Raw genomic sequence first — 26790 nt, forward strand, 5'->3', positions numbered from 1 at the left:
GGGACCAGAGGCAGTGGGGAAGGGATGAGGAGAAAAGGGATGGAGCTCCACTGGGAGAGCCTGGGGTTAGACATTGGGCCATTTTCACTGGGTGACTGTGGGGAGACTTTCTTCTGTCTTAGAATCAGTACTAAGTATTGACCCCAAGGCAGAAGAGTGGCAAGGGCTAGGCCATGGGGTTAAGTGACTTGCCCAGGGTCACACAGCTAGGAAATAACTGAGACCAGATTTGCACCCTGGACTGCCCATTTCCAGGCTTGGCTCAATCCACTGAGCCCCTTAGCTGCCATTTTCCTTGAGTCTGAGTTTCCTCTTCCAAGGAAGGATGGTAACAACTTATATTACCTCCCTCATAGGGTTACTGGGAGGAGAGATGAAATACTCTATGGAAAGGACTCTGCAAACTTCACAGCATCGTGGTCGTCAGGTTTCATGGAGAGTGGCCTTCTAGAAGCTGTGGGGAGGCAGCAGGAGGGGAGATGGAGAGTCTCCTCTGTCCATCATTGGGAACATGCCGCATGTGGCTCCTCTAGACCCCCAGGCTCCTTTGGGGCATCGTGCTTGCCAGCCTCCTCCTCTCCTACTTTCCTGGCTTTGGGACTCGCTGGGCATCCGCTGGTGAGTTCTTCATGAAGTTTCTTCTTCCTCCTCTTCACCCATCGTCTTCCCAGCGATCTCTTTGCGTTTGGACTCCCAGAGACGTTCCAAGGCAAGATGGCCAAATACCCCGAGATGATGGTGCCCCCCACCAGCCCTCTGCACCCCCTCTGCGTATCTGGGCACCAGCAGTCTCATCAGCAACAGCATCATTGCCTTTTGGCTTTGGCTTCATGCGTGGCAACAATGTCGTTGGGGCTCCCTTTTTTTAAGTGTTCCAGCTTGGGGGTTATCGGAAAAAGTAGGCTGCTCTGTCTGTCCATCCGTCCGTCCTATCCCAGCCCTCTCATCCCAAGCCATTCCAGCCTACCCTGTTCTGGAAACATTTTCTAAGCCTGGACTGTGTGCTTGAAGCTCTGGGGATGAGAGAGGGAAAACAATCAGTCCCTGATCTCCAAGAGCTTATGTGAAAAAGACCAACAACTAAATGAGCCTTTGTAGAAATGTAATAACTGTGGGACTCTTGGGATCCTTTGCTCCTCCCCTCCTAATACTTCGCCACCAGCCCCGAGGACATAGAAGGAGACCACCTAGGATCAAGGGCCTCCTAGTAGTTTTGTTCATGTGATGGGTCCCTGTGGCCCAAAATAAAGAACAATCATCTGGTGGCCAGCCTTCTGGGGACAAACTTTTTCATCCTCATCTAGCTCGCCCTTTGGATAGCAAACACAGTTTAAAAAAATTATTAGCATCTTCTGGGTCTTTTTTTCCCAATATATCCTTTCCTGTTCCCATAGCCAGAGGGATTTCCCTTATAAGAAAAAAAGAGGAGTCCAGCAAAAGCACTCAATAGATCAATCAAGTATATTTTGTGCTTTATGTTGCTAGCCCCCAGCTGTGCCAAGAAGGGAGGACGGTATCCTGTCACCGGTGCCCTTGGGAGCCCAGCTGGGCCACCCCAATTCCATTCTGGGCAGATGGCGTCTGTTGGTGCCCCACAGTCTTGACCTTTTCTTATTAGTCGACATCAGGGAGCTTGTGAGCTGCCGGCCTCTCCCTTGAGAACCCCAAGTCCCCTCAAGGATCCAGTGGAAGTAAATGAATGAAGTCAATGAAAAGAATTTGGGGAAAGAGAAATTTGAGGAAATGGTTATTCCTTGAACCTGGGTCTTTTCCTCCTCCAAATACCATGGGGTGAGAAGTGACCTGCGAGGTGTTCTCCGCCAGTTAGCTACGAGCCCCCTCTTTGGGCCCTTCTCTTCTCCGCAGCCTCTGCTGCTCTCGGACAGTGCCAACCCCAAGGGGACATGTCTTTCTTTCTTAAAGGATCAGGCCTGAGCGCACACGTTCTCTCTCCTTTCTGCTTCTCTTAAAAACTTGATAGGAGTGGGGCATTCTCTATTAGCGGACAGACGTGGAGATGGGAGGTCCTGGGTTCAAATCCAGCCTCCGAGACTTCCTAGCTATGTGTCGCCTAGCCCCCCTTGCCTAGCCCTTCCACTCTTCTGCCTTGGAGCCAACAGACAGTATTAATTCTAAGAGAAAGTAAAGGTTTTTCAATAAAGCTTAGTGCAAGACCCCACCTCCCCTCCAGTGACGAGACTCTGAATGGAAGTGAGCAGGGAGAGAGGCGTGAGGATGGGACCCATCTGTCCCCCTCCTCTCGGAGCTCTAGTCTGGAGGGGCCGACCCTGGGGGCTCTGGAGGGCTGCAGGTGCCGGGGACAAGGATGAGGAAGGAGGCCAGTGCCGGAAAGGCTGCCCCCCTCCCTTTCCTCTCCCTCTGGGGCCCAGGCCAGAGCTGGCAGATTCTTATCTGGGCCCTGCAGATCTGGGGACGGAGGTCAGCCAGGAAGTCGCATCATCCTGAGCCCATTGTGGTTGTGTCCTTGGCCTTTGTCTCGGGGAAGCCCGACCTCTGAGCCTCCGTGGAGGAGCAGGCTGCCAGGTGCATGCCAGCCCGTGCTCCCGATGCCCACCCTGGAGCCACCGGCTGTCCCCGTCCTGAGCTCCTTGCCAGGGAGTCGGTTTACCAATGCTGGAAAGGACAGAGGGCGGCCATCGTCTCCTTCCTCTCTCTTTGTCCGACAGTCGGCCCTCCCTCGAAGGCTTAAGAGGATGAGAGGAAAAACACCCCCACGAATTGACCTTTCGCCATTGATTCATCGGCAATGATGTTTCAAGCTTCGGCTCGCCGAGCTCCTCGGGGCCTCGTTTTTTGGATGGAAAGGGAAGGCCTTCTCCATCTCCAGCATCCCGTCAGTGAATGCCGGAGAGCCCCCTGGTCGTGTCCACGTGTCCTCTGGAGCCCAGCGGCCCCTGATGGCCTCTCTGCATGGCAGCTTCCTGGGGGGGGCATCTCTGGGCCACGGCATGCACTTCTGGTCTGGAGCTTCCTTCGCAGATGTTTGAGGAACTTGGCCATCCAAGCAATAAATGTCAAAGCTGGGGAAACGTCTAGTGCCATTAAAAAAAAGATGAAGTGGGGCAGCCAGTGGCCCAGTGGATAGAGAACCAGGCCTGGAGACAGGAGGGCCTGGGTTTGAATTGGACCTCAGATACTTCCTCTCCTCCCCACACAGACACGAAGACTAAAATATCATCAGCTCTAGAAAGGACTAGATTTAGTCTTTGAAGGAACTTCAGATAGAGCCTGACCGCACCATTTCATGGTTAAGCAAACTGAGACCCAGAGATATAAAGTGACATGGTGAGACAAGAGACAAGTAGCAAAGGCAGAATTTGAACCCAGGGCTTCTTTTTTCCCCCTTAAAGGTTAACTTTAATATTTTATTACATGTAAAAACAAAATTTAAAATCATTAAAACATGTCTTTGAGTTCCAGATTCTCTTCTTCTCTATCTTTTTTCCTCTTTGAGAAGAGAAAGCAATTTGACATAGTTTATACATGTGCAGTCGTGTAAAACATATTTCTATATTAGTCTTGTTCCAAAAGAAAAAAACAGTCCTAAAAAATCCCCAAGAAAAGTAAAGCAAGTTGGGAAAAAAGTAAGCTTCTATCTGCATTCAGCCTCTATCAGCTCTTTCTCTGGAGGCAGTTGGCATTTTTCATCATCAGTAGCTCTTTACAATTGTCTTGGATCACTGGATTGCTGAGAGTAGCCAAGTCTTTCACAGTTATCATCGTGAAGTATTGCGTTTACAGTGTACAATGTTCTCCTGCTTCTGCCGACTTCACTTTGCAACAGTTTTTGAGAGTCTTTCTAAGTTTTTCTGAAATCATCCTGCTGGTCACTTCTTAAAACCCATTAGTATCCCATTACAATCAAACACAAAACTTGTTCAGTAATTCCCCAATTGAAAGATACCCCCTCAAATTCCAGTTTCATAGAAAAGAGCTGCCATAAATATTTTTGAGCAAATAGGTCCTTTCCAAAAAATCTCTTTGGGATACAGACCTAATTGTGCCATTTCAAAAGGGTACACACAGTTTTATAGCTCTTTGGGTATAGTTCCAAATTACTCTCCAGAATGGTTGGATCAGTTCACAAGTCCATCAACAGTTTGTTAGTGTCCCAATTTTTCCATATCCCTTCCAACTTTTGTCATTTTCCTTTTCTGTAACATTAGCTAATCTGATAGATGGTAGGTGGTACTCAGAGTGGCTTTAATTTGCATTTCTCTAGTCAATAGTGACTTAGAGCATTTTTTTTCATAAGACTATAAAAAGCTTTTACTGCTTCTTCTAAAAACTGCCTGTTCCTATTCTTTGACCATTTATTAATTGGGGAATGACTTGCATTCTTATAAATTTAGCTCCCTTCTCTATATATTTGAGAAATGAGACTTTTATCAGAGAAGCTTATTTTCTGTTTTCCCTCTATTCTTCGTTTCATTGTTTTTATGCAACCCTTTTCTAACTTCATCAAAGATATCCATTTTATATCTCATAATGCTCTCTATCTCCTGTTTGGTAATAATTCCTTATGTGAATCCCTCTCAGAGGGGCAGAATTGGGACCAGGAGTTCCCCAGATAAGGGAGAGGGGAAAAGATAAGAAACAGAGACAGTTTGGGGTCAGAAGGACCTGATCTTTTGGTGGCAAATGAGTGCAGTTTAATGCAAGTTGGTTACATCTTTTAAAGGCAAAAACCATAGAAAGGAAAATGTAGATATGGCTCCTAGAGTAGCAGATATGACTCTGAGCATCATCCGGGTTCATGGAACAATCAAATCAGCAATAACATGTTTTGTTTTGTTAAGCATAAAGAAGGTGAAGGCGCTCAGACCTGATCTTAGACTCTTAGTTATTGACCTCTGACAAGGGCACTCAGATCTTTGTCTTAGATGGACTCTGAGTTATCGACCTCTGACACCCTTATCCATAGATCTGACAGACAAACTATTCAATGCTTCCTTAATTTCCCCATGGTTTATGTCCAAATCTTGTAATTCTTTCTGTTATCTACTTCCATTTTATGGGTGAGTTTATCCCATTCACTTTCACAGCTATGATTATTGTGTATGACCCTTCATTCTACTCCCCCCCCCCCAGTTTTTCTTCCTTCCTTCCTTCCTTCCTTCCTTCCTTCCTTCCTTCCTTCCTTCCTTCCTTCCTTCCTTCCTTCCTTCCTTCCTTCCTTCCTTCCTTCCTTCCTTCCTTCCTTCTTCCCTTCTCTTTCCTTCCTTCCTCTTTCTTTCTTTCTTTCTTTCTTTCTTTCTTTCTTTCTTTCTTTCTTTCTTTCTTTCTTTCTTTCTTTCTTTCTTTCTTTCTTCTTTTCTTTCTTTCTTTCTTTCTTTCCTTTCTTTCTTTCTTTCTTTTCTTTCTTTCTTTCTTTCTTTCTTTCTTTCTTTCTTTCTTCTCCTTTCTCTCTCTTTCTCTCTCTCTTTCTCGTTCTCTCTTTCTCTCGTTCTCTCTTTCTCTCGTTCTCTCTTTCTCTCTTTCTCTCTTTCTCTCTTTCTCTTTCTCTCTTTCTCTCTTTCTTTCTTTCTTTCTTTCTCTCTTTCTCTCTCGTTCTCTCTCTCTCTCTCTCTCTCATCTCTCTCTCATCTCTCTCTCTCTCTTCTCTCTCTGTTTTCACTCTGTCCCTCCTCAAAAGAATTTTGCTTCTGACCACCACCTCATCCAATCTGCTCTCCCTTCAAATCACTCTGTCCTTCTCTTGTCCCCCTCCTATATTACTTCCCTATAGGGTGAGATAGATTTTTATATCCAACTGAGTGTGTTTGATATTCCCTCTTTAGTCCTGTTCTGATGAGAGTAAGCTTCATATATTGACTACCACCACCCTATCTTCCCCTGTACTGTATGTAGCATCCCAAGCATATTCATATCTATGAAATATAAATGACTGTATGGCTACTGTGTAGGTCATGCCATGAGGCACGGGACCAGGAAGAGAAGCAGACGAGTACCATCTATGATGCCAGCTGATTGCATAACAAGTACGCAGGAAGAAATCATTATTGGTGACTATAAAAACCAAACACTGACATTACACCACTTTTAATGACATTTACTATTCCACTGAAGGACAATTGTCATGCTGACATCCATTGGTCTTTTATAACTAAACCAATATCAAGCATGTCAACTTGTACGGACTAAACCCCACTCATATATATTTATGACATCAGATGGATCCCACACTCCAAAGATTTTATCATGGGATCAAAATCGAAACAGCTATAATTGTTCAAACACTAATGTATATCTTTCATTTTGGATATCTGTTATATATGTCAAAAGGAAATTTATTTTGTATGCATTGTAAAACTCCTGGTATTGTAAAAAATTGGTCTATCAACAAGGGAATAGACATCAATATGACTCTCCAAAGGAAAGGAGATAGAAAATTTTTCATTCATAACACAAACCTAGCAACCCTGACTACAAAAATTATGTTCAATGCAGGGGATGCTGAACAGGAATGTTTAATGGACAGATGGTCCTGATACCACTCTTAAAAAAGGGATGAGATATCAGGCAAAATGCACTTTAGAAATTTTTAATTAGGAACCAAGGTTATTGAAAATTGATCATCTACATCTATGTGTAGGTTATATTCCTGACAATGACTATGTAGACATCATGTGCCAACTGCCATTGCTGTAGTTAAATGTTAATCTTTTTTGGAGTATGTATTGAAAACAGGAAAAATTTTGGCACTAATTAGCTTGTAGAAAAAGCACATTGAATATTATTCATTTACACCTAGGAAAAATAAGTTACATCAAACTCCGTATGAACAAGTAACTGTAGAAATTGCTTCTACATAGAAAGCAACTCAAGCTTCTATCAGTCCAAACATTGGTTTGGTGGAATGAATTTGGCAAACATTGGTTATGTTATTCTTGGTTATTATATTGATTAATTCATTTATAGCAGAGATTTAAATAAGGCTCATATAAGAAATATGCAGCCAGAAGGTACAAAGTCATTTCATTAGCTTCATTTTTGTTATGTCTTCAACAAATCAAAATGTTATATTTATGGCAAAATTGATATTTGTATTAATGTTTGCACTACTGTTTGAAAAATGTAAAAGATGCTAATATCTTTGGTATGCTATTCAAAAAAAAAAGGGGGATAAGACAGATAGTATTTTAAAGAACATTTTTATACCATTTTTATATCATTTTAATCCTATTGAGCAATTTTGATTTGATGCTCTCACTTTTCTCTGAATATTTTGATTATACTATGTTTTCATTTTTCTCTTATATTTTGAAAAATATTTCAAGTACTTTTAACACTCTAATCCTGAGCAATGAAGGTGCAAATGTTTCTCTTAATATGTACCCAACAGCATCAGATTACAAGAACGTGACAGCAATTGTCAAAGTTGCAGGTGACTATCCTGGGAAACCATCACTGATTGCATAAAAAGGGAATGCAGAGGACACCTCAATGGGCCAGATAGCCAAAGCCACACACACAGGCATATATTCCATAAGAGATGGATATATGTGGGCTGCTGAGGTTGGAGGTACTGGGACATGGTGCTTGACACCCTCATTCACAGGTGGCTCAGGGACCAAAGTCCAACCATATTGCCATGTGGCAGGCATCTAGGCTGGTATATCCCTAAAATGCATAATCAGTACAAGGGAGAAAAAGGAAATTCCCCTTCATGTCCAGATGCAGTCATCTTTTATCTTGCTACAAAAGCACTGGCAACTTCTTGTAATCCTAACTGTGTGTGGGTAATAATCTAATGCACCTGTCCTATGTTCTATGGGACTACTACCTCAATAATTCAGGATAATCAGAGTGAAAACTTTTTTAATACTCTTGTCATTATTTTAATCGTTTATGAAAATTTTCATCCTTGATTTTGATTGTTCAGTATTAAGAACACATTTTATCTTTGCAATAATCTTTATGAGCAAAGAGGAAGATGTTATTGTTGATAATCACACTTACTTTTTACAGCCAAGGCTTTGGCAATATATGGTGAATATCTATTTTTAATCACTTGAAGCATCAATTGGTGATGCTACATGATTTTTATATTTTAATTTTAGTCACATTTCTATATCAACCACCTTTCATTTTATAAAAAAAAAGGGGGGGGGGGTATGTAGCATCCCAAGCATATTCATATCTATAAAATATAAATGACTGTATGGCTACTGTGTCTCCAAGCATAAGGTTATACCAATGAGGCTTGTGAAGGTAATCTTGAACTGGCCATGCGGCCCTTGGCTAAGACAAACTCATTAACATGCTCGGGCTCAATTCCCCGGGAAAGCGCAGTTTGCAATCTACACGCCCAAAGGTGTTCCCTCTACCTTGCCACCCAATCTTAATTGTCTATACTTTGTGATGTGGTTACTACGTCCTTGGGAGTACCGCCCAGGCAGGACAGGAATAAAATTCAGAGGCAATCCCATGAACTTCCTCTTGCCTCTTGCCTCTTGGCCTTTCTCCCTTTCGTGGAGCTCCACTGGGCTCCTCAATGTCTCTCTCTCTCCTCTTGACCTTCTCCTTCCCCGAGGCTGTAACCATCTCAGCCTGCATTTCCTATCTTAATCTCCTCCTCCACCTCGTGTTCCTTTGTACTCATACTTTCCTATCAAGGGGAGTATCATAGGGGTTGCCTGCCCTATCCAACCACTGACTTGTCCATGTCTTTCATTTCCACCCTGGTTCTCGGTTCCTACCTCTCCTCGGTCCCATCACAAAGGTGAACCCCTTCCCTTGGGGGACCCTGCTGGTCAGGGAAGTCCATTAAGGAAAACCCCACGCTGTAAAAGTTCTTTTACAACTCTTTTATGTGAAATAATTTGTCCCATTCTACCTCTCAGTTCATCGCTTTCATTCCTTAATTTGTTTTTTAGATATCATCCCATTATAGTCATCTCACCTATCCCTTCGGTCTACATGTACTTCTAATTGCCCTTATAATGAAAAAGTTCATAGCAGTTACAGGTATCATCTTCTAATGTAGGAAAGTAAAAAAAAGCTAATCTTATGGAATTCCTAATAATTTTTTTTCCTTTTTCTATTCAACTCTATTTTTTTCATCAGGAATGCTTGAAAGTTAAATATATATATATATATATATATATATATATATATATATATATATATATATATATATATATATATATAAAATTTTTTTTTCTCCTGAAGAATTATACTCAGTTTTTATGGATAAATGATTCTTGGTTTTAATCCTAGCTTCTTTGCCCTTTGGAATATTGTGCTAAAGCCATCTGATCCTTTAATGTAGAAACTACTAAATTTTGCATTATTCTGATTGTGACTTTCCGATATTTGAGGGTTTTTTTCCCTGCTTGCTTACAGTATTTTCTCTTTGACTTAGGAACTCTGGAATTTGACCATAATTTTCCTGGGAGTTTTCATGTTGGAATATCTTTCAGGAGCTGATTGGTGGATACTTTCAATTTATAATTTACCTGGGATCTAGGATATCAGGGTAGTTTTTCTTGATATCTTGAAAGATGATATCTAGGATCTTTTTTCATCATGCCTTTCAGTTAGTCCAGTAATTCTTAAATTATCTTCCCTGGATCTATTTCTGGGTCAACTGTTTTTCCAATGAGATATTAAGATTTTCATCTATTTTTTTTTTAAAACCCTTACCTTCTGTCTTGGAGTCAATACTGTGTATTGGCTCCAAGGCAGAAGAGTGGTAAGGGATAGGCAATGGGGGTCAAGTGACTTGCCCAGGGTCACACAGCTGGGAAGTGTCTGAGGCCAGATTTGAACCTAGGACCTCCCGCCTCTAGGCCTAGCTCTCAATCCACTGAGCTACCCAGCTGCCCCCCTGATTTTCATCTATTTTTAAAATTCTTTTGATTTTGTTTTACTGTTTCTTGATGTCTCGTGGAGTCATTAGCTTTCATTTGCTTAATTGTAATTTTTAAGAAATTATTTTCTCCAGTGAGCTCTTGTACCTCTTTTCCCATTTGGCCAATTCTGCTATTTAAAGAGTTCTTCTCTTCGTGGATTTTTGTGCCTCTTTTACCATTGGCCTATTCTGTTTTTAAGATATTATTTTCATCAATGTGTTTTTATACCTCCTTTACCAAGTTATTGACTCTTTTCATGATTTTCCTGTATCACTATCATTTCTTTCCCCACTTCCTCCTTCTACCTCTCTTCCTTGATTTTAAAAACCTTTGAGCTCTCTGAGGAATTCATTTTAATTCTGAGGCCAATTCACATTTTTTCTTTGAGACTTTGTATGTAATTGCTTTAATTTAGTTGTTTTCTTCTGAGTTTTTGTTTTGATCTTTCCTACTAATATAATAACATCATATGCCCAGGGTAATTTTGTTATTGTTGTTAATTACTCATTTTCCTAGTCTATTTCTTGACATTTAACTTTATGTTAAACTTCATGCCTCCTCTTGGGGTAAATGGCTCACTGTCCCCAGCTTGGGTTTTTGTGCTATTGTTTTCAGGGCTAGTTCCTTAAGTTTTCAGTTCTTTCAAGGGGTTATGGTTTAAGGAAAGGTGTGGTCACTTCTCTCTTGACCTGTGCTCTGATCTGTGAGTGACCTTTAGTAGTCTTTCTCCACCCTAGAACTGTGACTAGGATCTATTTTTTCTGCTAGTGTTCTTCCTTGCCTTGGAACTGCAACCTGAATCATGGGCAATGCTCTCAATGCCAGCAAAGGGAACCCTGTAATCTCCTTCTGACCAGTTATCTGACACCCTTACCGTGTGTGGGCTGAGGGCTCTGGAATCTGCTACCACCACCAATTCAATCACCTCCAAGGCCTGTTACTGGCTTGCTAGGGTGCTTTCCTGTGCCGAACTTTGCTCCAATCTCACCCCAGCGAGAGAGACCTTTCTTGCCATCTTTCTAAGTTGTCTGGAAAACTGCTTTAGTCTGTCCTTTTCTTGGTTTGGCATTTTAAGGCATTATATGAACAATGTTTTGAGGGAAATTTGGGAGCTCTCAAGCAAATCCCTGCCTTTACTCTGCCTTCCTGGCTCCATGCCCAATTCCGGGTTTCCTAACTCTATACCCAGTTCTCTGTCCACCATCAAGCCCTGCCTCTTTGACTCTATTATTCAACCTTTTCATTTGACAGAGGCAGAAAACGAGACTCATGAGGGGGAATAGATTTGCTTACAGAGACCAAGAGTAGTCATTCTAAATCCCAGGGCAGTACCATTTTGCCATGTTGAGTAATGACAGCTGAGTTCCACCACTTTTACAAAAAGGTGCCCAGGGTGGGAACTTCTAGGTGGGTGGCTCAGGGAGTCCTGCAGGCAGGTAAATGACTTTATGCCCTCTATTTTAATAACAGCTCCCATTTATACAGCTATAATAAAAATGATAATAGTAATTACTCCTATTTACAAAGTGCTTTGAGGTAGGGGAGAGACAGCATTATTATCCCCCATTTTGCAGATGAAAACACTGAGCCTCAAAGAAGTGAGGTGCCTTGCCTAGGGTGACCCAAAGCTCTCAGTCCTCCACCCCTTGGCATCCCTTCAAACGTAGCCATGGTTATAATCAGGAATAAGGTACGTGTGTGTGTGCGTGCGCGCATGCACAAAAGATGGGGTGTCAAAGAGATGTCTGTGAGGGAGCCAGTGTCTTCAGAAACTGGCCCCTTTGGATACTTCAGACTCAGACCATTCAAAGCAAAGACAGCAATAACGCCCTCGACCTGGCAAAGCGCCTCTTACGTACTCTTGTGTAGTAACTCTAAGCTTCTCGAGGGCAAGCAGGATTGTCTACCTCTTCCTTTTGTACCTCCAAGTACCCAGCCCAGTGTCTGGCCAATGGTAGATGTTTAGTAATTGATTGAGTATCTCATTCAAGCCTCATGACTCTGTGAAGTTGACACTACAGTCATTACCATTCCTACTTTATAGAAAAGGAAACTGAGGCAGAAGTGGGTTAAATGATTTGTTGATGGTCAAACAGCTAGTGTCAGAGGTTGGGTTTGACTTCAGTGGTATAGCAGAACAGTGAGGCCTTGATGGACAACAGGACCTGGATGTGTCTCCTGCTACCCCCATTGCCTGGTACGCGCTGCTATTCAGGGGAGAGGTAGTGCTGGGTCTTGTCCTCTCATTGTGTCTAGTGCCACCATACCAAAGCAGGCACACTGCCCAGGGGTGCAATAACATGGCAGAGAGTTAATTTTCCCTACCTAACTAGGCTCAGGAACTGGGGACTGCCAGGCTCTGCTCCAGACAGCTAAGAGAGCTTGTTGGATATCTATGAAGGTCACACAATCCTAGATGTCAGAGATCTTGTCCAACCCATGGCCTCAGTTTATCAGCCAAGACCCTTGAGTGAGGGGGAGAGAACCCTCAGAGAAGGCAGCTCTCCTTCCTTCCCTTGCCCCACAGTGGCCCTTGGACAGCAATCCAAAGGGCAGGCAGATTTGGTAAGAGGTGCTGAACTACTCTTCATTACCAATGCAGTCCAGCAGGACACCCTGGCATGGTAGGACATAGAGCAAGCCCTCAAATCTCCTTGCAGGAGTTTAGATCCAGAACCTTAGACCAGGAGCAAGAGGAACTGAAGAGATGTTGGCTTCCTTTCCTGTGGGATTGGTGGAGACCCTCGAGCCAGGAGGACAGAATTAGCTCACTTTCCCTTCAAAAGAGTCAAGAAAGCATTCTAAACTTGGTCGCGTGTCTTTTCAGTCAATCCATCAGCATTCATTCAATGCCTACAATGTGCCAGGCACATGAGCACTGAGAATTCTTTTCAGCCTGAGTTAGAAGGGGCCTAGAGAGACTTGCACCTGAGCCAGTGTTTTCTCTGCAATGGGGGTTCCCAGTCTTTTTGAGTATAATGCTGATTTTTTTTAAACATACAAAAGTGCCGAGAACTCTCTCCCAACCCCCATCAAGATAGTTATTTTATTAGAATCTGGTCGCTGAGAAAATGCAATGAGAACATGGAAGCCCAAAGATGCTCTGAACCCAGGAACCTTTTAAATGAATTTGTGTTTTATTAATCACAATGGCATCCATATGGACGTGGAAATGAGTGCTGTCTACATGTGGTGACAGGATTGATTTGCTCTTTGGAAGCCCTGTCTGTTTATCGATCAATTCGAGTCATGTTGCATATTTTGTTGTGTCTGAACAGGCCTAGCTTGGCTTGGCAAGTACAGGACTCCGAGCTCCCTGGCTGCAACTCCGACCCTTTGCCCCCTACTTCCCCAGGACCCGTGGGTTTGGAATGGCTGCTCAGGGATAGCTCAACTTCCTTCAAAGCTCAGCTCAAGGCCTTTTCTGAACTCCCCTCCTCCATGATCTCGTATTTATTTTTTGGATGAATGTAGATATTTTTGAGTCTGTCTCCCCCCGTGGAATAGAATCTTCTCCATGTCAGGACTCATTTTTTATGCTAATCAGTAAACATTTATGAAGTGCCTTCATGCCAGGCTCTGGGCTAAGCATTAGAAGCTCACAATCTACTGGAGGAAACAACCTACAAACAAATACAAAGAACGTCACTTTGGTGGCTGAATAGAGGATGGACTAGAGTGGGAAAGGCTTGAGGCAGGCGGCCCCACAACAAGCTTTTGCAGTACTCCAGGTGGGAGGTGATGGAGGCCTATGCCAGGGTTGAGTCAGTGTCAGGGGAGACAAGGGGGTGTATTCGAGAGATGTGGCAGAGGTGATTGGCAACAGCTTGGATATGGCAGGTGAGAGGCAGTGAGGAATCCTGGATGACTCGTAGGTTGTGAGCCTAAAGGTCTGGAGGAGGATGTTGCCTTCTGCAGTGACAGGGAAGGGGGTGGTAGTGGGAGATTTAGGGAGGAAGATCATGAGTTCTATTTGTGACATATTGAGTTTAAGATGTTTCCTGGACATTCGGCTGGAGATGCCGAAAAGGCAGTTGGATTTTTGAGAATTTGGGGCCAGAAAGGTAGATCTGAGAGCTAGGAATTAAATCCAGGGGGGCTGATGATTACCAAGAGAGGGAAAAAGAAGAGGACCCAGGCCAGAACCCTGGGGGACACCCATGGTTAGCAAGGGTGACCTGGATGCTCCAGTCCAACCTTCTCATGAGGAAACAGACTCAGGGAAACTAAAGTGACTTACCCAAGGCCATTCAGCAATTGAATGGGACAGATTAGTCAAGGGCAAATGAAAGCTCTTGCCCTCCCTTCCAGTGACTTTCCTACCACTCTTTGCTGGTGTGTCCAACCTCATTTGCCAGTTGGTACCAGATTTTTACTATTTTGCATTGATTTTACTAGGGGCGGCTAGGTGGCACTGAATCAAAATCAAATCTGGCCTCACAAACTAGCTATATGGCCCTGGGCAAGTCAGTTAACCCTATTCACCTCAGTTTCCTCATCTACCAAGTGAGTTGGAGAAGGAAATGGTAGACCACTCCGTTGTCTTTGCCAAGAAAACTCCAAATGGGGTGTTGAGGAGTTAGAAACAACAACAAAAAAGATTTTATTACCAAAGATGCTGACTAAGCCAGAAGCTTTAATAACAGATTCTTCCTCCTCCTCCTCCTCCTCCTCCTCCTCCTCCTCCTCCTCCTTCTCCTCCTCCTTCTCCTCCTCCTTCTCCTCCTCCTCTCCCTCTGATATTCGGATCTGCCTTTCCTCTGGTTCTGTCTTTTTTCTCTGAACTTCTCAGGGTAGCAGAGTTTAACTTCTGAGGCAGGAAACCCTGGCTTTGACCCAGCTCCAACATGGTCTGACCATGACCTCTCCAAACCTCATTTTTCTCATCTGTCAAATGGTCTATTATTGGAATGCCAGGCTCTGAGCTGGTTTGTTGTTTCATGCAAACCCCACAGAGCAGGGCTGAGTCTTTGCAGCCAATCATAAGATATTTCTGGGGGGGGGGGCATCATTTGCCTGAACTGCCTACCTCAGAGAGTTGGGGAACATGTTCCAAACGCCCAGACATCCTTGAAATATCGATGGTAACAACCGTGTTTTTCCTTCTTTCCTGGGTCTGATGTGCAGTTTGGTTGGGAAAATTTGGATTTGCCAGAGCCCTGAGACCCGACTGGGCAGTACTTAGAGCCAAGCTGGAACACGTGGCTGAAAGTCTTACCTCTGAACATGACCCCTTTGTCAGCTAAGTGCCTTGGGCCTTGGTTTCTTTACCTGGTCAAAACAGAGGGTTCGACTAAATGGCCCTCAGAGGTCCTTTCTAGCTTGAGATCTCCAGTGGGCCTCCATTTCCTCATCTGCAAAATGGGGAGGTGGGTCCCTCATCTGATCCTTTGGGAAAGTCACTTAGCCTGTCCAAGACTCAGTTTCTTCATCTGTAAAATGAGGATACTAATATATATATATAGTATATATATAAATAGATACTATATATATATAATATATATATAGATACTATATATATAAATAGATTTATATATATATATATATATATATATATATATATATATATATATATATATATATAAATAAGCCCCCTCCCTCCCAGGACTGCTGTGTGGAAAGGATTCTGCAAAACCTCCATTTCAGGCAAACCCAAGGTGAGGCTATTTGTGTAAGTCTGGCCGGAGCCCCCCAATATTTTCCATTTCAGTCCAGAGTTTGAGGAGGAAAGAAAGAAGGAAAAGGGAGCATCAGAGGGCCAAGGCAGCAGCTTGGACTCCCTCCCCTTCAGTGGCCCCAAAGAAATGGATGTAGCCTTGGACAAAAGTCCCCCAAGGCCAGAATGGTAGCAGCCCCGAGGGGAGGGATGGGTGGGGCTTTGTTCCTGCAAGCAAACACCCCCCTCCCCCCCCAAGTCCACACCCTTTGGGGCCCGAGGAGGGTCTCAGTCCTAAAGCCAGAAATAAGCAGAGGCAGAAGACTAGCAGCTTCCCAGTGTGTGGCGTCCCCCAGGGAGCTCCGTCCTCAGCGGGCTGCCCCTACTCAAAGCCCTCAAGAAGCTCCTTCCTGGGAACCGCTTTCAGCACCAACATCTGCTCCTTTGCCAGTCGTCGGGGCTGCGGAGGCTTCTCCCACCGGGTGGATTCACTTCTGGAAAGAGCCCCCCACAAGTCTTCCAGGAGTTGCCCCGGCGAGGAGGGGCCGGGCAGGGGAGAGGATTGGGAAGCTGAGGGAAGAGGCTAAGGGAGAATCCCAATGGCAGCCCAAAGCACCAGGGCGGGAGAGATGGCGGCCAGGTAAAGAGGGACCTGCGCTTGCACTCGAAGAGGCGACTGTCCTGCTCTCCGCCTCCCTGCTTGGACCCCTTCCTGCGTGCTGAGCTCGGTGCCAGGTTCTCGAATCAAGGGACCTCGGGGACCCCCTAGTCCAGGCTCTCCCAAAAGGAATCCCCACAATCACATACCTGAGAAATGGTCATAAACTCTGTTTAGGGGTCAGTGGATAGAGAGCTGGGTCTCATGACTAAGTCTTGGGTTCAAATCCAGCCTTTCTCAGAAGAGAACATCTCAGAGTCAATCCCTAAAAGGTATACACTAGGGGTGAACAATTCCTCGGCACCTCTGTTGAATCAATCAACTAAAGGTCAACATGGGATATATATATATATATATATATATATATATATAGTATATATATAAATATATTTATATATAAATAGATACTATATATATATATAATATATATAGGTAGATACTATATATATATATAAGAAAGCAGTGAGGCTGCACAGGAAATGTTTCCTAGTTGGTTGAAGAGAATCATGTACCACATGTGAGTTTTGGTCACAATGGGAAGTCAGCCCAGAATCCAGCCTTCCAAGAGCAGGCGACTTGGGGGAGGACCTCTCTTTCTTCCCTCCTCACTTGGCCAGAGGATGCCCTCAAAGACTGGGTCTCCTCCTCAGTGTCGGGGGCCCTGGAGCTGCAGCAGCTCATGTCAGTGCTTGTAATCACAAGCATAGGATGGACGGAAGCATGGAGGAGAGGACGCTGGAGCCCAGCAGAGAGCTGCCCACACAAGGAGAGCTTCACAAGGACTCCACGAATGGGGCAAATGCCTCCTAGAACCCAGTAGCTGTGAGGTGAACCTTTGAGTGGCGAATAGCCTCTCCTTGGGAGCCCCGTGTGTGGAAAGGGACAATGTCCTCCTCCAGGCTTGGGGGATGTTTGGACCAACTCTTCTTATCATCCAACCCGAGTAAATGGCCTTTTTGTAAAGACCGATAGTAGAACTGACGGATAATCAATGGAGAACAGACCAGATAGGGGGTGAGAGAAGAGTGCCAGGACACCACCCTCAAGCCTCACGATTTCTCTAGAACCCTGAGGAGAGAAGCGGTCGGTCGATGCTCTCTGGGGACCCAACCTGCCAATCGTGTAGGCATTGAGAGAGCGAGCCCAGAGGGAGGTGCTGCATCTGACGGTCAATAACTGTGGCTAGAAAGGAGAAGCTGGAGGCACTAGGGGTCTGGTAAACAACCCGATGAATTCTCCAGGGACATTGGGAACCCCCTCCTTGGGAAGCTTTTACAATTGGGAAACATTTTCATTTCTCTAGTCTCACTGCAATACTGTTGATGGACTATGGGTTGGACTAGATGGAAATTGCCAGGGGGTGAGGAGGATGACATTTTCTATTGACATTCAGAAGCTCAAAGGGAAAAAAATCAATCAAAGCTCACATAAAAGTAAAAAGCAAATTGACTGTGGTGGTGGTGGTGGTTGTTCTTGAGAGAAAAAATGTAAAACTTTCCAGTTGCCTTTAAAATGAAGACCAGAGAATGTAAATCTTGATGACCTTGGTTCCCCATTATGGTCAGTTTAATGGATGCCCTGGATAGGGAAGGAAGAGGCAGAGGGCAGGCAAAAGAAGGAAAGCCTGACGGAGGAGGAGGAGGCGGGGAGGCTCAAGAGGGTCTCTAATGCTGGGCTTCAAACTGATCTAAGCTAACCCCTCCCTCTGACAGAACTTAGCAAAGGGCAGTCTGGAGTGGGGATAGGGCTTTACCCAGAATCACATAAATGGCAGAACTCAAATGGAAGCCCAGGTCTTCTGGTTCTAAATCCAGTTCCATGATACCTTGCTTTCTCTCACGCTTCTCTACCATGAATATTTTAAAAAAATCATTGGGATACTTTGACCATATCTATGCCTCCAACTGGATTTCAACAGCTTCTTTCAACCATTTTTTTTATTCACCCAAGAAATAATGAGTGCCATGGAAGCTTCTCATCGATATAGACTGATGACCTTATTCCTTCTCTAGGTTGTCCTGGTCTTCTAAAAATCCGATATTACCCTGAAGAGGGGTTCCTGATGTGATAGTGAGTTTCTCCAAATGTCTGGATGATATTATACTTGATTGTGCTCAGGAACATGATGAAGTCATCTCAGTTGGACCTCTGACCATTTGGAAAAGGTCAACCCAGTCACCAATAACTTATAAACAAAATGGATGAAAAACGCTAACTGTCCAGGCTGTGCCATGTAGTTGGATGAAAAGGCTTTTGGTATGGACCATCGGTATATTTGTCCCAGAAATACTGCAGATGGGCAATGGGTTCAGAATGGAGTAGAAGGAAGAGAATGGGTCAGACACCATTTGAGAAATCGTACAGTGTTTTTTGTTGTCGTCGTTGTTCAGTCGTATCCAACTCTTCATGACCCTATTTGGGATTTTCTTGGCAAGGATACTGCAATGGTTTCCCTTTTCCTTTTCAAGCTTACTTGACAGATGAGGAAATGAAGACAAACAGGGTTAAGTGATTTGCCCAGGGTTACACAGTGAGGAAATGTCTAAGGCCAGATTTGAACTCTGGAAGATGACTCTTCCTGGATCCAAGTCTGGCACTCTATCCGCAGCGATTCCCAGATTTTTAGTGAAGCTGCTCACTGCTTCAAAGGCTCCCCTCTCTCATGTCACTCAGAACAATGAGTGATCCAAAGATAGGTAATACACATCAGGATACAACAGCGATGACCATGATGATGGGCACAGAGGTTTGTGAGAGACTGAAAAGAATGGGGGCAGGCCCTTTAGGAGAATGAGGTAGCCAACGAGTGGATCATCCATGGACACAATATTTGTAGGAAGTTCTGAGATGTTAGTCCAAGATCTACTGAGGCTGTGGGCTTCAGAAAGGCTGTCATCTCATCCAGTAAAAGTCTAATTCATTGAAAATTTGCATTCATAATTTCAAGGCTCTATCCATGCTATGGGCAACTGTGGGCAGAGAGGCAGGATAACATAGGATTACAGGGTATGGAGTGAGAGCTGAAAGGGATCTTATAAGTAATCCCATCTAAGCCCCATATTTTACAGATGAGGAAACTGAGGCTGAAAAGTTAAATGACTTGCCTCTAATCATGGAGGTAATAAATATCTGAGGTAGGATTCGAACCCAATTTTTCCTGACTCTGAGTCCCATGTGAGTACATGGGACTACCAGTCCAGGTGGAATACCATCTACTAGAACTAGATGAAGCCAGACTGGAAGGAATGTGGGAAGGCAGAAGGAATGCCTCATCTGAAGTCATAGAAAGTGGTTCAAGTTCTGATTCTGTTCCTAACTTCCTTTCTAAGTTGGGCCAAATCATTTCACCTTCTAGACCTCAGTTTGCCTACATGTAAAATGAGAGGGTTGGGTTAGATGGCCTCCAGAGTCTTCTCCAGATCTAAATCTTGAGTTTTGGAGCCTCTGAATGCCAGTTGGTCCCTCCAGGGCCCTTAGAGCCCAGAGATAGGCCCCTTTCTTCCTGACCTGATAGGAAGAGGGATGGTTAATGTGTCAACATGGTTGGTGCTTAGCTACCCAGTGTGATACATGGAAGGAACTTTGTAGTTCAAAGACCTGAGTTCAAATTCAAGCCTTGCTGTTTATTGCCCATTCGACTTTGGGCAAATCTCTTAACTCCCCTGGACTTCCGTTTCTTCTTTGTAATGTGAAGACATTTAACCAAATGGCCTCTAAGACACCTCTAACAAACGATAGGAACATGAGCCTCTCCGTTTCGATGCATGAGCCAAGAGGCACAGGGAGAATTGAGCCAAAGGAAAAATAGTCATTTTTTAAATGAAAAATGCATGGAAAACCAACATAACAAAGTCCCTGACCTTGCAGAAAATAAAACCACCTGGTGTCAAGTTCTTCTCCAGTCCAATTTGCAGTGTTGCTTCCAGTGGGTTGTAGGGTAGGAGGCCCAGAAGGGGTCTCTGGAGTTGTGAGCTGATGGCTCAGAGAATTCTAATTTGGGCAATTCCCAGCTAAAGAAACACAGTGACCAGAAGAATCTCAGGAACATGGACCTGGGACCCAGGGATCTTGGGAAACAGCTTGAGCCAGGCTGGCCCTGAGGCTCAGCACCATTTGTCTTGTGGCCAAGAATGACAGATGAAGCAGCTGTCCCCAGCTGGCCAGTTCCATGTGACCAACTGGGGAAATGGTCAAGGACGACAGGCCTAGACAACTACTTTGGGTAGTTTCTTTGAAACTACAACAGACTTCAGTGTTCCTCTTGGTTCGACCAGTCGAGTCCTTGATGAGTTCCTGGAGTTCCATTCTTTCCTTCTGTGAACTCACTGACCTTTAGGGGCTCATTCTAAATGTGAGATGCCCTCTCTGAGCATCTGCTCTTCCTGGCCAACAGGTCCAAGCAGAGACCAACCAGAATGGTGAAGATGAGGACCAAGAGGCTGCCCCATCAATCCCACTTGCCAAGTTGGCAAACTGTTCCCTCCTCATCGGAAAAAGCACCCTGCCTCTAAGGGCCCACATCTGGCCTCCACAATACTTCCTGGGGGTTTCCAAGATATTCTGCAGCTTATATTCCTTGTCCATCTTCCTCCTCTTCTTGCTCCTCCCTCATTAGAATGGAAACTCCTTGAGGGCAGGCATCATCTGGCCACCTTGTTTTTGTAGTCCAACCCTTAACACAGTACCTGAATGTTCTGCTTACAGGAGTAAGCACGTAATACACATTTTATCTAGCTCAGATTAATCGTAAAGAACCAGTATGGTTCCCCAGGGCATATGGCGATGCTCCCTTCCCTTTCTTTTGGTAAGCAGGTAGAAGATGGGGGAAAAAAAGAATTCCAAATATACTGGCAGATGTGGTCCCTTTAATTTTGAGTGGAACTTTCAGGAAAAAAAAAACCCAGGCAATTGCTGGGTCTACACAATGGCAAATAATTGGCTTGCTTCCTCCCTGTCCTGAGTTGACAGAATGTATTGTTTCACTCTTGTGAAACATGTCATGAGAAATGTGGTGGGTCCTGGTCACTAGGTAAACTTCTTTCTCAAAGACTGTGTCCTTTCATTGTTTTTCTAATGAGTCATCACCAGGCAGGAGTGACAGGCTGTGGGCTGGATTGGAAAGAGCATTGTAGTTAGAATTGGGGGCTTTGGGTTTGAATCCTGACTCGGCTCTTTACACCCTGTGTGGCTTTGCAAAAGTCACCTTCTCTCTGGATCTGTTTTCTCATCTGTAAACTGTTCATTTATTGAGATGTCTAGTTCCTTCTCACTCCAGGACTGAGGAGCTTGGTCGGAAACTAGCTTCCCTTTCGGTGACTTTGACCCTCGGACTGGACCTAGACCCAGGTGTGGATCATTGGTGCCCTGCGGTTTCCCTTTGCAGCTCAGCACGTCCATGTGGTCCTCCTTTACAACTTCCTGCTCTGACCTGCTCTCTCTGCCAGCCAACCAAATGTTAGGATTAGAAGTAACAGACGGGAAGTGCTTGGCTAATCCTCTTCCTCCCCATCAATGGTTAATACTGTCCACCTCATAGGGTTGGTGGCAAACTTGGCTTTTTCATGGCTTTTTATCCATGAAAGTTCTCCCTTCATGGATAAAGGCTGTGACTCACCCATTCCTCCTCTCAGCAATGCCCTTCCACAGATGCTCCATAGAGGACCTGCCCGGTGTCCTGGGAGCCTTTTTTGGGTAGCCGGGCTTGATTCTATTTGAATCCCTGCTCTTGTTGTATGAGCCACTCGCCTCCTTTCCCATCATTTTCTTGCTGTGTGATTTCTTTAATACCATTTCTGGAGTTGAAATTATTAATTTTACTACAATGGAGCCCTGCTTGTGAACTCCCCAAGTCCCTCCTTTGTCCTTTGGTCACCTACAATTTGGATTCTTTGGAGACTTGTGTTTCCTGAGCCTCAGCTCTATGCTATCATCATGAGAGCACTGGTGGCAGGAAGATGGATTCTCTTTCTCAGAGGCAGAAACCTTGTTCTCGTCAAAGTGCTGTGTAATTGCCCCAAAGCTATCTGGATCTCTTCTTCCTCTTTAATTCCATGCCCAGCTTACTGTTCCTCTGCCATGTTTGTCCAAGATATATTGGCTGGTATACAACAGGTGCTTAATAAATGCTTGTTGAGTAATGGTTTGACTGAATGAATGGTCCATCAGGGGTCCATCGTAGATTGGACCAGAGGCTTTTTGTTATGTGGATTGGGGAGCCAACTTCCTGCTGTGTAGTTGTCAGCACAATGTCCCTGAGTATCAGAGTATCTGCAGGATTTCACTCTCCTTTGGGAATCCTTCTTCCCTTTGGATTCTACAGGGGATCTCCTCCACGGAGTGGGGAATATCTCTACTTCTGCTCGCTAACAAAGTTATCTTTATATCTCAATAACGGAATCTTGGCAGCTCCTAACATAGGCATGGGAGGCCCATCATTGGCACATGTGCAAGGTGGTGTGCAAAACCCAGAACTCCCTCAGGGCAGCCACTTTGGCCTCTCGCTCTGCTTGCTGATCTGGCTCGGGCCAGGACTTTCACAGAGCAGTTAGCAGGCCGCCATCTTTTACCCCATCCATTCCTACGTTTAGCCGTTTCCCCAGCTCAAGAGGTGGACATAAAATCCTCTTTTCTCTCTCGTTGGTGAAGATCCAGAAGGGCTGGTGCTTTTCACCTGGGCTTGAAGACCTCCGACAGGCAGCTGGTAGAGGTTTTGCCTTACCTGACTCTTTCGGGTTTCTGGTCTGGATGATGCCATCTTAAAGTGGGAGCTTTCCCCAGATTGCTGCGGCATCTGCTAACAACAAAGAGATGGCCTGACTGAGGTAGGCAGCCACCCAACAAAATCTGCTCCAATATTTAACTTGTCTGCTCCTCTGGGTTGTGGACCAGAGCTGAAAGGCAAGGGAAGGATGTTCACTCCTCGGGAATTTCTCTTGTTCTCTATCTCAAACAGCCCTCGGCTTGTGGATGGTCCTGCTCAAAGAGCATCTTGTTTTCAGCTGATCCAAGTTAGTGTGGATGCATTGATTAGAATCTCTCGCATCCCATCCAACCCATAAGCCTTTGTCTAATGTCCACTGGTTCAGAAGATACAAAGACAAAAAGAAATAGTTCCTGCTCTCAAGAAGTTTATATTTTACTAGAGAGCTGGCCTCTACTCCTCCCTATTGAGAGCAGTTGGGAAAAGTTGGAAGGGTTGGGCAAGATGGTACCTTCCCCATCTGAGATCTGATCATTCTCTGTCTATGGCAGTCCTCTAATGTACCCAGTGCCCAGTGGTACATACCTTCAATTTCTTGCCCTCGGTGGAATGATTTCCATTTGTGTCTTTTTTTTCAGAATTTCTTTCTCCCTCTTTTGGACTGGCAGAGATTAGGCTTGTTAAACAAGTTGCCACCGGCAACTCTTAGGTGGCCACTGCATCTTCTTCTAAATGTTTACAAATGATTTCTTTTAATGGCATATTTTAGAATGTGGCCAAAAATGGAATCAAGCCATCATCAACCATTTACTAAGGGCCTGCTATTACTAAGTATTATGCCAGGTGCTGGGGACACTGAGGCAAAAAGTGAAACTCTCTTCATCTTCAAGGAGCTGACTTCGGAGAAGAAAATATACTCTTGTATAAATACGCATATATACACACATATAGATAGGGGGAGAGAGATTTGGGGAGGGGAGACACAGCTGGGGGAAAAGCTTCCTAGAGAAGCTTGGCTATTGAGGTGATCTTTGAAGGAAACTGGGAATTCTAAGTGGGGGGGAGGTTAGGAGGGAGCATATTTCAGGCATGAGAGAGGAGATGAGAGGTGGAAAAGTCAAGCTCTCTGGCCTATGAATGGTGGGCTCCATCTTCTTCCCATTTTGGAAAATTGGAACATCTCTCTCTATTCAGTACCATGACAATTTTCTCATCCTCTGAGATCCTTTAAAAAACCACCCCTCGCTTACAACTGCTCACCAATCATATTTGCCTGTATTTTTAAAATGGTGCATTTTAGTACCTTAGAATGTAATTTGATGGAATACTTGAACCAGTTGAGAGTGGGTAGGCGCCATCTTTTCATCTCCTTGGCTATCTTGGATTTCCACTCTTTTGGTTTTCTCATTCTTCTTGGTCAAATCAGGAGCAAAATGATAGAGAAGTTTTAGCCTTCCTCTCATCCACCATCATTCATCCTCTCCATCTATACTGTGACCTCATCATTTCCTTTTTTGACCACTTTGTGGGATTCCTTTTGTGTCCATCACCAGCCTCTGACCATTCAGGACTTGGTACTTGGGGAGCCATTCTTACTTGCCTGACTTCCATCTTGTGTGTGTTTAATCCCAAACTGGTCAGTGAGCTCCCTAGGTGGCCACAATCATCTTCTGGGTAATCTTGAATTTTTTGCCCTCAGTGGAATGATTTCCATTTGTGCCTTTTTCTTTCTCCCTCTTTTGGACCGATTTGACCAGCAGAGATTAGGCTGTGGCTTCTTTATTTAAGCTCTTCGAAAGCTGCTCTCCTCCAAAGTCGGGTGTCCTCGGTCCAGCCTTCTTCTTGTCACTTCTCTACTTCAGCAATAACTTTAGTGACGGCTTGTGTTGACAGGACACGACATCAGTTGCCTTATTTGGTCCCCTCAGAGGTAGATCTTCTTTTCTTCTCATCGTCACTCCCACCTCAGAGAGGAGCTCAGAAAGGTGAATTGATTTCCCCCAGGACAGCCGGCCAGTAAGGCCGGCTCAGAAGGGAGGTTTGAGCCCCCTGTTTGGGCCACTGAATCAGCCTGTCGCTCGCCCTCCCTCCCAGCACCAACTCTCGCCATGGTTTCCACCCCAACGTTCAAGCCTAGAATTCCCAGCAGTCCGGGTTGCGACGGTGAGTCTCGTTCACTCCCACCCTACCCGACATGGCCGTAAAGGCGGCGGGGACGCCAGGCAAAGCGCAGAACACGCCCTCCTCGGGCCACATTTTGTCTTCCTCTATTTCAGCTTGAGATTTCGCTCCAAGTCAGTGAGTCTTCATGGGAATTCATTCTAGAATCGGCTTCCAGGAGAATAAGCAGACCAATTAATTGTACCTTAATGGCAGATGTGACAGGAACATTGATTCGTGAGAACAATCCCGTGGCTGATAGAGGGAGCTGGCAGTCGGCACTCCTTGTGTCTGCCGTTGAAGGCTGAGTGAACGATCTGGCGGATATCAGGGAGCGGGCCCCTTGAGAACTGCTAGCTCGGCCCCCCTGCAGGCCCCTCCCCCATACTCGGGTCCACACTTGGGAAAACTGATCGGCATAACGGATGTTTGCAAAGCGGTTTTAGGTTCGTCAAGCACTTGGCAATAGAGCCTTGGGACAGCGGCGGGTGTCATCCCTAGGATAGCGAGAGGGGGACCACAGTGGGGCTAGCCTGCAGGAACTCATAAAGACTTTCTCGTCATTTATCTGGAAGGAGAAGAGGAGATCGGATTGGTGAATCTTTAAAGTGGTTCAGAAACGGTACTGATTCCGTATCCATTACAGCCAGCGGTTCTTAAACATGGTGGCTTTCATTTGATTTTTTTTTTTTCACGGCATCGTCCAGTCCTTTTCAGTTGTGTCTCACTCTTCATGACCCCATTTGGGTTTTTCTTGGCAAAGGTACTGGAGTGGTTTGCCATTTCCTTCTCCAGCTCATTTCACAGATGAGGAAACTGAGGCAAACTGAGTTAAATGAGTTGCCCCAAATCATGCAGCTAGTGTCTGAGGTTGGATTTGAACTTGGAAAGATGCATCTTCCTCACTCCAGGCCTGGCTCTATCTATTGTGCCACCCACTGGTATAGAATTCAATCCACTGCCATAGAATTTCAGAAAAAGTAAATTAAAATAAATTCTTTTTTCAACATTAAGCCAGTATTTGAACCCAGACCTCTGACACTAAATCCAGAGCTGCTTTCTCTATACCCCTACACGACATTTCTAGAAAGACTTCAAATATTTCTATCCATCACAATTGGAAGTTTTGATTTATTCATTCCCCCAACCCCCCCCCCCCTTATTGGTAGTTATTCTCCCCAGCTCTTTCCAATTACCCAGCCATCATTTTCAGAGAATGGGATGGGATAATTTATCTTTTGGAAGTGAATGTAAACTTTCCTGGAAAAAGTCTGGTGGTAGATTTTTGTGGCTTGGTCTCTCTTTTCTCTTTGATTTGATTTTTTTTTTTTTTGCAAGCTGGAAAGCTGGGTGCTTTTGTGGGAAGGAGAGGTGAGGGTCTAAGAGAAAACAAGTTCCCAGCTCCCAGAAGGACCTGACCAAGCTTGGCTAAGAGCTGTGGTTTAATTGTAGCAGGATTTCATTTTTCATGGATTTTCTAAAAAATAAATTCCAGATTTCTAGCCAAATAGAAAAGTGAGGTGCCTGGCCCTCATGCTTGGATGGCAGCCCGGACTGCTGAGTAAAGGGTTCAAGGCCTGAGGCAGGATGAAGGCCCTTGGAAATAGGGATTCTTCACCTTCTTGTTGCAAACCCCTTTGGCTCTCTGGGGGAGCCCAGGGAACTCTTCTCAGAAGTACGGTTTTAAAAGAAATCAATAAAATACACAGGACTGCAAAGAAAGCAAATTATGCCGTGA

General features: G+C 44.7%; 1 long non-coding RNA gene across 1 annotated transcript; it reads right to left on the reverse strand.

Annotated features, from left to right (window-relative positions):
• Positions 1–17740: 17740 nt before the first annotated feature.
• On the reverse strand, positions 17741–25949 carry LOC130454683 (uncharacterized). The gene is made up of 2 exons (XR_008912531.1): positions 24196–25949; positions 17741–22982 (listed from the first exon to the last, which is right to left on the reverse strand). It is a non-coding gene; the product is annotated as an uncharacterized LOC130454683 (long non-coding RNA).
• Positions 25950–26790: the final 841 nt, after the last annotated feature.

This window comes from Monodelphis domestica, chromosome 5 (genome assembly GCF_027887165.1).
Source record: "Monodelphis domestica isolate mMonDom1 chromosome 5, mMonDom1.pri, whole genome shotgun sequence".
NCBI lineage: Eukaryota > Metazoa > Chordata > Mammalia > Didelphimorphia > Didelphidae > Monodelphis > Monodelphis domestica.